The sequence below is a fragment of the Physeter macrocephalus genome, chromosome 10 (assembly GCF_002837175.3).
Source record: "Physeter macrocephalus isolate SW-GA chromosome 10, ASM283717v5, whole genome shotgun sequence".
Taxonomy (NCBI): Eukaryota; Metazoa; Chordata; class Mammalia; order Artiodactyla; family Physeteridae; genus Physeter; species Physeter macrocephalus.
Window position 1 is genome coordinate 84,306,490 of NC_041223.1, and position 11,457 is coordinate 84,317,946.

Sequence of the window (11,457 nt, forward strand, 5' to 3'; positions counted from 1 at the left end):
TCTCTCTTTGTACTAGTTCTTTAAGGTGGTATAAATTAGCATTATCTTTTGGATTCGGACTGAAGAACTCTGATGAAATCCACTGTGAAGTATGGGACCAGGCAGTGGGAAGTGAGAACTGGTTCCCCAAAGCAAGGTTTTCATTAAGCCACTTAATCACTGGGCCAGAAGACCCCTAACACCTTAAAGATCATCTCGTCCAAAATGCTTTAACTCTGTCTTACAGAGATTGCCAAACCTACACCCTCATTCTTACCTAAGGCTTATCATTCCATCTTTAGAAAACTCTGACTGCTGGAAAATGATCTCCTTATAGCTTTTACCCACTTATCCTGGTCCAGTTCATTGGAGCCATAGAGAAATGTCTTATCTCTAATCATGACCAGATTTCAAATATTTAAAGGCAATATGATTTCATTTTCATAAAGTGGAATCTTTCATCAGTATAACCCAGGGCTCAATTCAAGAGACAGAACAGTTGCAGAAAAGGAAAACAAAGCGAACTGGCAGAGTTTAGGACCTGCTCTCCCACGCCGTAACTCAGAACGAGATTTGTCAGTTCTGCCAGCCAGGTGTAGCTTCCCCATCCTACGATGCCCAGCCCCTATTGTCAGTCAGCCGAGTGCGGGCGTATTGCAAATTCCATAGCCAGCTCTCACAGTGCTTTGCTGGTTTTAATGGAAAAAAGTTGGCACTCATGGATAAATATATACTTCCCTTGTAGCAATTCGGGGATGAGCCTAACTTGCTGTTTCACAACTAAGCGGGGCACTGGTAACTATCATTCTTGACAAAACAGGAGGGACTAAGTGTGAAGAAGCATTTTTAAGCTGTCATTGGGATGGGAGATGCTCTGGAATTTAAACAGTGAAGATCAGGGATGTCAAATGGCCTGCAGTGCATGAAATAGGCCCACACAATAGAGAACTGACCTACTGAAGATGCCGAAAGTATCTTCCTTCCATCATTTCATTTGATTAGAACACCGTACCACGTCTGAAGTGTCGATTGTTATAAAGTCATGTAAAAACTGTGTGAGACATGATGTGTGAATCTAAGAGCGCAGGAAGGAAGTATATCTTGAATTTGCTTCCAAATTCAAGGAAATTCAATTTCCTTGAATGTGCTCTTGAATTCTCCTTCCGAGACTATGCGCCTCGAAAGGGGTAGGACCCGTATCCAGCCCGGGGGTCAATGCTGGTGATGTTCAAAGTTGGGAGGAGGATACTTTAGACATTTTTTGGTAGGTTAATTCTTTATTTTGTGGGACTGTTTCATGCATGGCAGGGCATTTCACATCCCTGATCTTCACTGTCTAAATTCCAAAGCACCTCCTATCACTATGGTGGCTAAAAACGCTCCCAAACATTTCTAGCCGCCCTTTGTCAGCAGGGGATGGAGGAGGGGTAGAAGAGAGCGTGATGAGGAAGTGGGTAGCGGTGGTCTCAAGTGAGAACCGTCAGTCAAAGACAATCGCAGAGGTCTCTTTCCTCTTTCTAGTGATTGCTGTAGGCATGGGATCGGACACAATTCCGGCCAGTGAGGTGAGAGGGGGTCCGGGGAGGGCTTCTGGGAAAAGTTTAACCTATCGATAAAAAGAGAAGGAACAGTTTCCTGTCTGTGTCTGGCGACTGTGATAAAAATACAGCGACTAGAAACTGTGCTTTCCATTTGCTTGTGGATGAGGTGAATTTGCTGAAGATAGCTGAGCAAAAAAGGGGGCAAGAACCTGAACCTCTATGGTGCCGGTGAGCTGCTAAATCAATCAGTCCCGGACCTATTTTGTATTTTGACTTCTACTGTGTGAGATAATACATTCGTTATTGATTGAATCAACTGAGCCAAAGTTTTTAGTTACCTAAGTTGAAAGCATATTGAATGATATGCCTTATCCTGCTTTCTTCCTCCAACCCCCAATCTTAAGATGACTTTACTGAAACAAATAAAATTATTAAAAATTAAAAGTGGACACAAATTAAACATATTCACACCTGAAGCAAATACCAATGCTCTTTGAAAGACAGACCTGGGTGTGTCTCCTACACTATTCATTTGTCAGATTGAAAAAGGTCAAAATAATGAAGGCTGTGTCTTAATTCCAAGAAATGATTCCAAAACCAGAACCAATTCTACAAGTTTCCTTTTAAAAATTTACAGGTATTTGAATAATATTCACATGACATCCTGTCATGTCACAATATTCACTCATGGTGGCCCTTTCCTTTTATCTTTGCATTCTTATTTGAATCATAACATTAATTTTTGATGTTTTTTTTCCGGCTGGTGTTTCCCAATTCGACCATGGCTCTTGCCCGAAAATAAACACATGCTTGAAAACTAAGAGCAGTGTCTCATGAATGAATCTGTTAGTGGTGACCTTAACTCTTACTTTAACAAGGTGTAAACTTTTTCACAGATCTGTGGAATTTTAGTGCTTGGGTGGACATCAAAGGTAACCTAGCATGTATAAATCCCTTTGAATCCTTAATGGGAAGGGGAGATTGGATGGTGATGTGTATTTTGAAGTTGGTATAAATTCCGTAAGGGATAAGCATGCCATGGAGAAATACAAGTCACAGGTATTGAGATCAGAACAGTGGTACTTCTGTTCCCATCCCAGCTTTGGCATTTTTTCAGGTGTATGGTAGTACACAAACTATTCACTCCTGTTTCTTTATGTATAAAATAGGTTTTAAAATATTCGCTCTGCTTGTTTTGAGGGGTGGTTGTGAGAATTAAATGCAACAGTCACAACAATCCCAGCAACAATGTCCTGTTGGGTGAATTTATTCTGAGTAGGAACCATTGCAGACAAAAATTAAAAAAGAAAACCACAAAACTCTACTGATTGCTGGAACTACTTTCCCCCTTTTGTCGTTCAATGAACTCATCGTGCATTATCAGCCTCTGCTCAGACATCACTCTCCTCCAGAAGATCCTCTGCCTCCCCTCAAGTGCAGTCTAGATCAGTACTGGGCTCATCATCACTCAGTCACAGCACTTACTTGTCTCTGTCTCGGTCTTTGGCAGGGCTTCTCTGTGTGCCTGAGAACCCCGGGGAACTCAGTTAGTAAGAGATTACTGGGCCTGCTCACAGAAATCCTGATCCAGTAGGGCCTGAGACCTGCGAGTCTGAATGCTCAACAGCAGGGGATTCTGATGATACCTCTTTGGGCCACACTTTGAGAGCTCATTCATCGCAAGGGTGATCTCCCTGAGAATCAGGCTCTAATTGTCTTCTCTGTGTCTCCTTTTACTTAGAATGGGGCTAGGCATATAGTAGGTGCTCAGCTGACAAGTACTTAATGAACACCAACATTTTTTCTGAGGTTCAGTTTGTAGAAATATATAATGGCTTTGATTTTCCACACACAATTTATGCATGTTACAAAGAGCAATACACTCCTAAGAAATTCTGCCTTTTGTAGCCCAAACATTCAGATTTCTGAAATTACTGTATTCTGTTCAAATAGAAAGGAAACCTCTCAGCATGGTTTAGATGTCAGAGAATTGCAAAGACAGTACTCATTTATTTAAAAATAATTGATCACCTACTTTCAACGTGCATCCATTATGTTGGGTGCCACAAAGATAGAGGAATTACAAATAAATCTAAGCAGGATTTCAGTTGCTCAGGAGCTAGACATCCTGGGAAAATAAGATAAAGCCATGTGAAATAGGTCTGCATTAATACGAATGCCGGAGCGGCAGTTAGGCAGGGTACTGGGGGTAGGGATATTTAGGGAGGGATTTATGGGGCTGTTGGATCTTGAAGAACTGGAAAATGAGAGTGGAATCAACAACAAGCGTGGCTTTAGCAGGCAGGCTGTGTTAGAGAGGTTGTGGGGCTCTCGATAAACAGTGCTGCCTCCTTCCTGCCTCAGTGCTGAACAAACAGAAATAAACAGAGGACGAACCAAGATTGCATCTTCATTTCCGATAATGACTACATTCCAGATTCTAGTTTACTGTGAGAGCCAAAAGCTCTGCTAACTGATTCCTGTAGAACTAGCACAGTGGATGATGTCCACAGACGGCTTATGTTTTAGGAAGAGGAAAGGACTGAGCTGGGCATGCTCCCCCAAGCTGCTGTAAGTCACTGCATCTCCCTTGCTTTGAGAGATGGAAGGGGCAGCGAGGGGTCAGAAGTGTCCCCCAGTGGTGCTTCCTCCACCTGGGAGGAAACAAGAGTATGGAGGAAATGTTCCTTCTAGCATCCCTTTGCTTTGTGTTCTCGTCATTAGTGGGCGTGGCCATTGAGCTCAGGGCCCACTGGGGGCATAGCTTTCCCCCTTAACTGAGGCAGTCTGCTGTCTTTCAGGGCAGTCCTGATCTCACCTTCACAAAGCCACCCCTTATGACCAACTGCTGCTCTTTTAGCTTTTATTCTGGGACCACTGGTGGGCAGTATAAAATTTTGACCCAGAAGGTACAGGAGTGGGTTAAAAATATATTAACTAAATAAACAGACAACTTTGTGTCCAAGTGTGAAAATCATTTCCTCTTCTTTTTCCCATTCTAACTTATATCCAGCTGTGTGGTCCAGCATCCTCTGTCGAGCTTTCAGGGGGATTAAATAAGACTTTTAAATAAATCCAATAATAAAGCCCAGCATAAATCCTTTGCCTCTAAAGCAGGTATTAATTTTGTTCTTTCCACAGCCATACAGAGATGTCCAAAATCTGAATTTAAACTCCTGCAATTATAAAATTCCCTGAAATTAAAGACCCATATCAAAAGACATTAAAGTCCAAAATTAGATTCTCTTGGCTTTGTGAGTTAAAAGTATAAAGAAACTACAGTCCTTCCCATTTCTCATTTGACTCCTTCTCAGAGGTTCTTGGCCCCTGCGTAGACACCCAGACCTTATGTGTCACTCACAGGAATGAGTACAGTTGGTTCAGGGCTTCAGAAAATCCGATGCCAAGTCTCTGACAAACCTCCCTTTCAAAACGAGTCCAACGGGTCAACACAGCCTTATAGCACTGCTCCTACCAACTCAGAACCCAGTGGGTAGTGTGGACAAAGGTCCTGGAAGAAACCCAGTAGTGTCTGATGCAAGGAGTATAGAGGAAACAAAACAAAACAATACCAACTAACCAACCAACCAAACAACAGGAACAAAAACTTGGTTTTAGTTTCTCCAGGATGCCAATTAATACCAGCTGTCCAGAAACAACAATGAATGAACATAAGGTCAACTGGGAGATATTTCTCACCAGGTTTGTTTGAGGGAAAAAAATCCATCTCATTTCCACTGGTAGAAAGTGGTACCTAAGATATTGCCGTGTTCTTGCAAAGTTTAGAAATTTGCAGTGGTGGCAGCCCCGCCGCCTTCTCTTGTGTGCAGACATTTTGGTCCTGTGCTCCAGGGGCTGTTTCCACTGCCTCTTCATGCGGAATTACTTAGGCCTGTAAAATCCGCCTCCTGGGGAAGGCTTCTTTCTCATGTGTAATTACGTCCAAAATCCACTTGCTAGCCCTTGCTAGTGGGTGACTGCAGACGTATTGACGAACTGTGGTTGGTCATGCTACAGCTCCCTTCTTCGAAATGCAAAATGACATTCTGTGCAGCCAGTCCGGGGCTGCTTACTTAGTTCTGGCTCTAAAGACTTAGATCTAGAACTTGAGGGTTCTCAGCGGCACACGTAGGACTCTGCTGCCCTGCAGACCTGGCTGAGATACACAACAGGCTAAAGGACTGGGTGAGAATCGATTGTAACCTACAACTGAATCCTCTCCCCATCCTGCCTTTGAGGCCCACTGGTTTCTGCTGACACACCTATGGCACAAACCCCTCGTCCCACTGCAGGTTCCCTCAGATGGACAAGTTTAAGGGTAAGTTCGGCAGCTGTTCTTGAGGCTGCCTCTGAGGGCTCACCTCTCATTTGGTTCAGCCCATCCCCAGTTTGATTTCAAACTGGAAGCCCCACATCCTTGCCCAAGTGGCTCACAGCCCTACTCGAGGTGCTCCTCGTTCGCCCCTCATTTTTTTTTTTTTTTTTTTTGCGGTACTCGGGCCTCTCACTGCCGTGGCCTCTCCCTTTGCGGAGCGCAGGCTCCGGACGCGCAGGCGCAGCGGCCGTGGCTCACGGGCCCAGCCGCTCCGCGGCACGTGGGATCCTCCCGGACCGGGGAGCGAACCCGGTTCCCCTGCATCGGCAGGCGGACGCGCAACCACTGCGCCACCAGGGAAGCCCATTCGCCCCTCATTTTGCTCAAGGCCAGGTTTGCTGAAGACCCTCACCTTTACCGAGGCAATAGCCCCCCAGTGCCTAAAGAGACCCAATCCCACTTCACGCTGTCCAGGCCAAACTGTGTCTGTGCTCAGCTGCATTGAAGTCAGTTCTGTGCAGTGATCCAACCCTAGTATCTTGTGGGCAGGCATTTAGGAGACAAAGGCTGGGGCTCAAATGGGTATTGTGATGAGGCACTTGGACTTTATAGGTAGTGTTTTTATTGTTGTTGTCTATTTAATTAATTAGTTAATACATTATTTATTATTGAGCTGGAGAGTGTCAAAATGAACTGTGTATTTTTTTTTCTTTTTACAAATAAGGGCAAAGGTGGTACGTGGGTTGATTTAGAATGGATACAGAACTTTTTTTGGAGGCTATTCCAATAATGCTGGCCAGGGAGGTGGCAGGGGCAAAGGACATATTTTTGAGACATTTTCCGTAATTAGAATGGATAGGTGCCAGGCTCAGTGAGACCCAAAAATCCTGCAGAACAGTGCGATTGTAGACTTGGGAACACTCCATTCCCTTCTCTCTGCCCTAATGGCTGTTAATGGGGTTAGGGGACATCGCCTAGGGGGTCAAAGGAGAAACATTCATTAGGTGACAGTGGAGTGGTTATAACAGATGTCATGGAAGATTGTTAGCATGCCTGAGCTATTCCGATGTACAGCATTGGAATGCGTGTCTGTTTTCCCTCTCAGTCGTTGAATGATACCCTCCTGGCCTGAGATATGATCCATCCTGAAGGTAATTCTAGACATCTGGTGCTAAGACAGCGCTCTTGACAAATAGCTAACATTTTAAATAAAGGAAAGTATTACATCAGGGGATTCCATGTATTTCTCAAAACCAGATGACACTGAAGCCACTAGATGTGTCATTGTTAAATGGTCTTGTGGAATCTAGAGGGGTTGTAGTAATGAAGAGAATTTTGCAATTTCTCCAAATTTCTAAGCCTTAATTTAAAGACCATTCCCTGACAGACTCATCTCCTGCCTCCTGTGAAAGGAGAGATGTTACTTTTTATCCAGTGACTATTTGGCTATCATGTTAATGATGGCCACCTGTTTTCTTTAGACACAGCTGTTTTCTTTCATTCCAGGAGAGCCGGGCATGAAGTGTCTCACCCACTGTCAGCTCTTGGCTTTTAGAACCTGACCAGAATCCAGATAGACGCCATCTCCTAATGAATTGCAGCCTTACCATCCATAAGTGCTGTGAAGTATCTTGGCCGAAACTGGACAGCATGCAATTCACTCCAGAAGAAATGGGGATGGGATGTTTTTGTCTCAAGGGATCTGCCCACTTCTCTACACAGGGCCATTTGAAACTCACCACTGAGTATGTTTTAAAAAAATATGTCTTTATTGGAGTATAATTGTTTCACAATACTGTCTTAGATTCTGTTTCACAACAAAGTGAATCAGCCATATGCATACACATGTCCCCATATCCCCTCCCTCTGGCGTCTCCCTCCCACCCTCCCTATCCCACCCCTCTAGGTGGTCACAGAGCCTCACTACAAATAACTCAATTTCGTTTCTTTTTACGGCTGAGTAATATTCCATTGTATATATGTGCCACATCTTCTTTATCCATACATCTGTTGATGGACATTTAGGTTGGTTCCATGTCCTGGCTATTGTAAATAGTGCTGAATGAACATTGTGGTACATGTTTCTTTTTGAATTATGGTTTTCTCAGGGTATATGCCCAGTAGTGGGATCACTGGGTCGTATGGTAGTTCAATTTTTAGTTTTTTAAGGACCTTCCATACTGTTTGTATCAATTTACCTTCCCACCAACAGTGCAGGATGGTTCCCTTTTCACCACACCCTTTCCAGCATTTATTGTTTCTAGATTTTTTTGATAATGGCCATTCTGACTGGTGTGAGATGATACCTCATTGTAGTTTTGATTTGCATTTCTCTAATTATTAGTGTTGTTGAGCATCTTTTCATGTGCCTCTTGGCCATCTGTATGTCTTCCATGAAATGTGTATTTAGGTTTTCTGCCCATTTCTTAACTGGAATTTTTGTTTTTTTGATACTGATCTCCATGAGCTGTTTGTACATTTTGGAGATTAATCCTTTGTCTGTTGTTTCATTTGCAAATATTTTCTCCCATTCTAAGGGTTGCCTTTTTGTCTTGTTTATGGTTTCCTTTGCTGTGCAAAAGCTTTTAAGTTTCATTAGGTCCCATTTGTTTATTTTTGTTTTTATTTCCATTTCTCTAGGAGATGGGTCAAAAAGGATCTTGCTGTGATTTATGTCATAGAGTGTTTTGCCTATGTTTTCCTCTAAGAGTTTGATAGTGTGTGGCCTTACATTTAGGTCTTTAATCCATTTTGAGTTTATTTTTGTGTGTGGTGTTAGGGAGTGTTCTAATTTCATTCTTTTACATGTAGCTGTCCAGTTTTCCCAGCACCACTTATTGAAGAGACTGTCTTTTCTCCATTGTATATCCTTGCCTCCTTTGTCATAGATTAGTTGACCATAGGTGCGTGGGTTTATCTCTGTGCTGTCTATCCTGTTCCATTGATCTATATTTCTGTTTTTGTGCCAGTACCATATTGTCTTGATTACTGTAGCTTTGTAGTATAGTCTGAAGTCAGGAAGTCTGATTCCTCCAGCTCCGTTTTTTTCCCTCAAGATAGCTTTGACTATTCGGGGTCTTTTGTGTCTCCATACAAATTTTAAGATTTTTTGTTCTAGTTCCGTAAAAAATGCCATTGCTAATTTGATAGGGATTGCATTGAATCTGTAGATTGTTTTGGGTAGTATAGTCATTTTCACAATATTGAATCCTCCAATCCAAGAACATGGTATATCTCTCCATCTGTTTGTGTCATCTCTGATTTCTTTAATCAATGTCTTGTCGTTTTCTGAGTACAGGTCTTTTACCTCCTCAGGTAGGTTTATTCCTAGGTATTTTATTCTTTTTGTTACAGTGGTGAGTGGGATTGTTTCCTTAATTTCTCTTTCTGATCTTTCGTTGTCAGTGTATAGGAATGCAAGTGAATTCTCTGCATTAATTTTGAAACCTGCAACTTTACCATATTCAGTGATGAGCTCTAGTAGTTTTCTGGTGGCATCTTTAGGATTATCTACGTATTGTATCATGTCATCTGCAAACAGTGACAGTTTTACTTCTTCTTTTCCAATTTTTATTTCTTTTATTTCTTTTTCTTCTCTGATGGCTGTGACTAGGACTTCCAAAACTATGATGATTAAGAGTGGCAAGAGTGAATATCCTTGTCTTACTCCTGATATTAGAGGAAATGCTTTCAGTTTTTCACCATTGAGAATGATGTTTGCTGTGGATTTGTCATATATGGCCTTTATTATGTTGAGGTAGTTTCCCTTTTTGCCCACTTCCTGGAGAGTTTTATCATAAATGGTGTCGAATTTCGTCAAAAGCTTTTTCTGCATCTATTGAAATGATCATGTGGTTTTTATTCCTTGATTTGTTAATGTGGCGTATTACCTTGAGTGACTTGCATATGTTGAAGAATCCTTATATCTCTGGGATAAATCCTACTTGATCATGCTGTATGATTATTTTAATGTGCTGTTGCATTCTGTTTGCTAGTATATTGCTGAGGATTTTTGCATCTATGTTCATCAGTAATATTGGTCTATAATTTTCTTTTTTTGTGATATCTTTTTCTGGTTTTGGTATCAGGGTGATGTTGGTTTTGTAGAATGAATTTGGGAATGTTTCTCCCTCTGCAATTTTTTTGAAGAGTTTGAGAAAGATGGATATTAGTTCTACTCTAAATATTTGATAAAAGTCACCTGTGAAGCCATCTGGTCCTGGACTTTTGTTTGTTGGAAGATTTTTAATTATGGTTTAAATTCATTACTTGTGATAGGTTTGTTTCTATTTTCTAAATCTTCCTGGTTCAGTCTTGGAAAATTGTACCTTTCCAAGAATTTGTCCATTTCTTTGTGGTTGTCCATTTTATTGGCATATAGTTGTTTGTAGTAGTCTCTTATATTTAGACCTGCAATCTACCTAGAATTTTTTTCCTATTGTGAAAGGTAGGGTCAGGATTAATTTTTTTCCTCTATAGATATCCAAATTAACCATTTAGTGACAAGACCATTACATCTTTTTCCTACTGGTTTTAAATAATACTAAGTAAATGGAGTCGGGAATTCCCTGGTGGTCCAGTCATTAGGATTCTGCACTTCCACTGCAGGGTGCCCAGGTTCCATCCCTGGTTGGGGAGCTAAGATTCCACATGCTGTGCAGTGTGGTGCATCCAAAACCAAAACAAAACAAAAAGCTAAATGGAATAAAACCTAACAACAATGTTGTTTTTTCTAATACCCATACATCTTTTTGTTTATGTACCTGGAACCTATGGTAAAAGATTTCTCTCAATTTTTTTTTTCCTAAGCTGGACTTGTTTTTTTAGATACATGTTAGTGATCCTTAAACCAAGACGACCACAAGATCCAAGACTTGATTTGTGACCCAAGATGTGATCTGTCCTGGAGAATATTCCATGTGCACTTGAGGAGAAAGTGTATTCTGCCACTTTTGGTTGGAATGTTCTATAAATATCAATTAGGTCTCTCTGGCCTATTGTGTCATTTAAAGCGTGTGTTCCCTTATTTATTTTCTGTTTGGATGATCTGTCCATTGGTGTAAGTGGGGTGTTAAAATCCCCTACTATTATTGTGTTACTGTCTATTTCTCCTTTCATCGTTGTTAGAATTTGCGTTATGTATTGAGGTGTTCCTATGTTTGGGTGCATAATCATTTATAATTGTTATATCTTCTTGGATTGATCCTTTGATCATTATGTAGTGTCCCTCCTTATCTCTTGTAACAGTCTTTATTTTAAAGTCTATTTTATCTGATACGAGTATTGCTACTCCAGCTTTCTGTTGATTTCCATTTGCATGGAATATCTTTTTCTATCCCTTCATTTTCAGTCTGTGTGTGTCCCAAGGTCTGAAGTGGGTCTCTTGTAGACAGCATATATATGGTTCTTGTTTTTGTATCCAGTCAGCCAGTCTGTGTCTTTTGGTTGGGGCATTTAATCCATTTACATTCAAGGTTATTATTGACATGTATGTTCTTATTACCATTTTCTTAATTGTTTTGGCTTTGTTTTTGTGGGTCTTTTTCTTTTCTTGTGTTTCCTGCCTAGAGAAGTTCCTTTAGCATTTGTTGTAAAGCTGGTATGGTGGTGCTGAATTCTCTT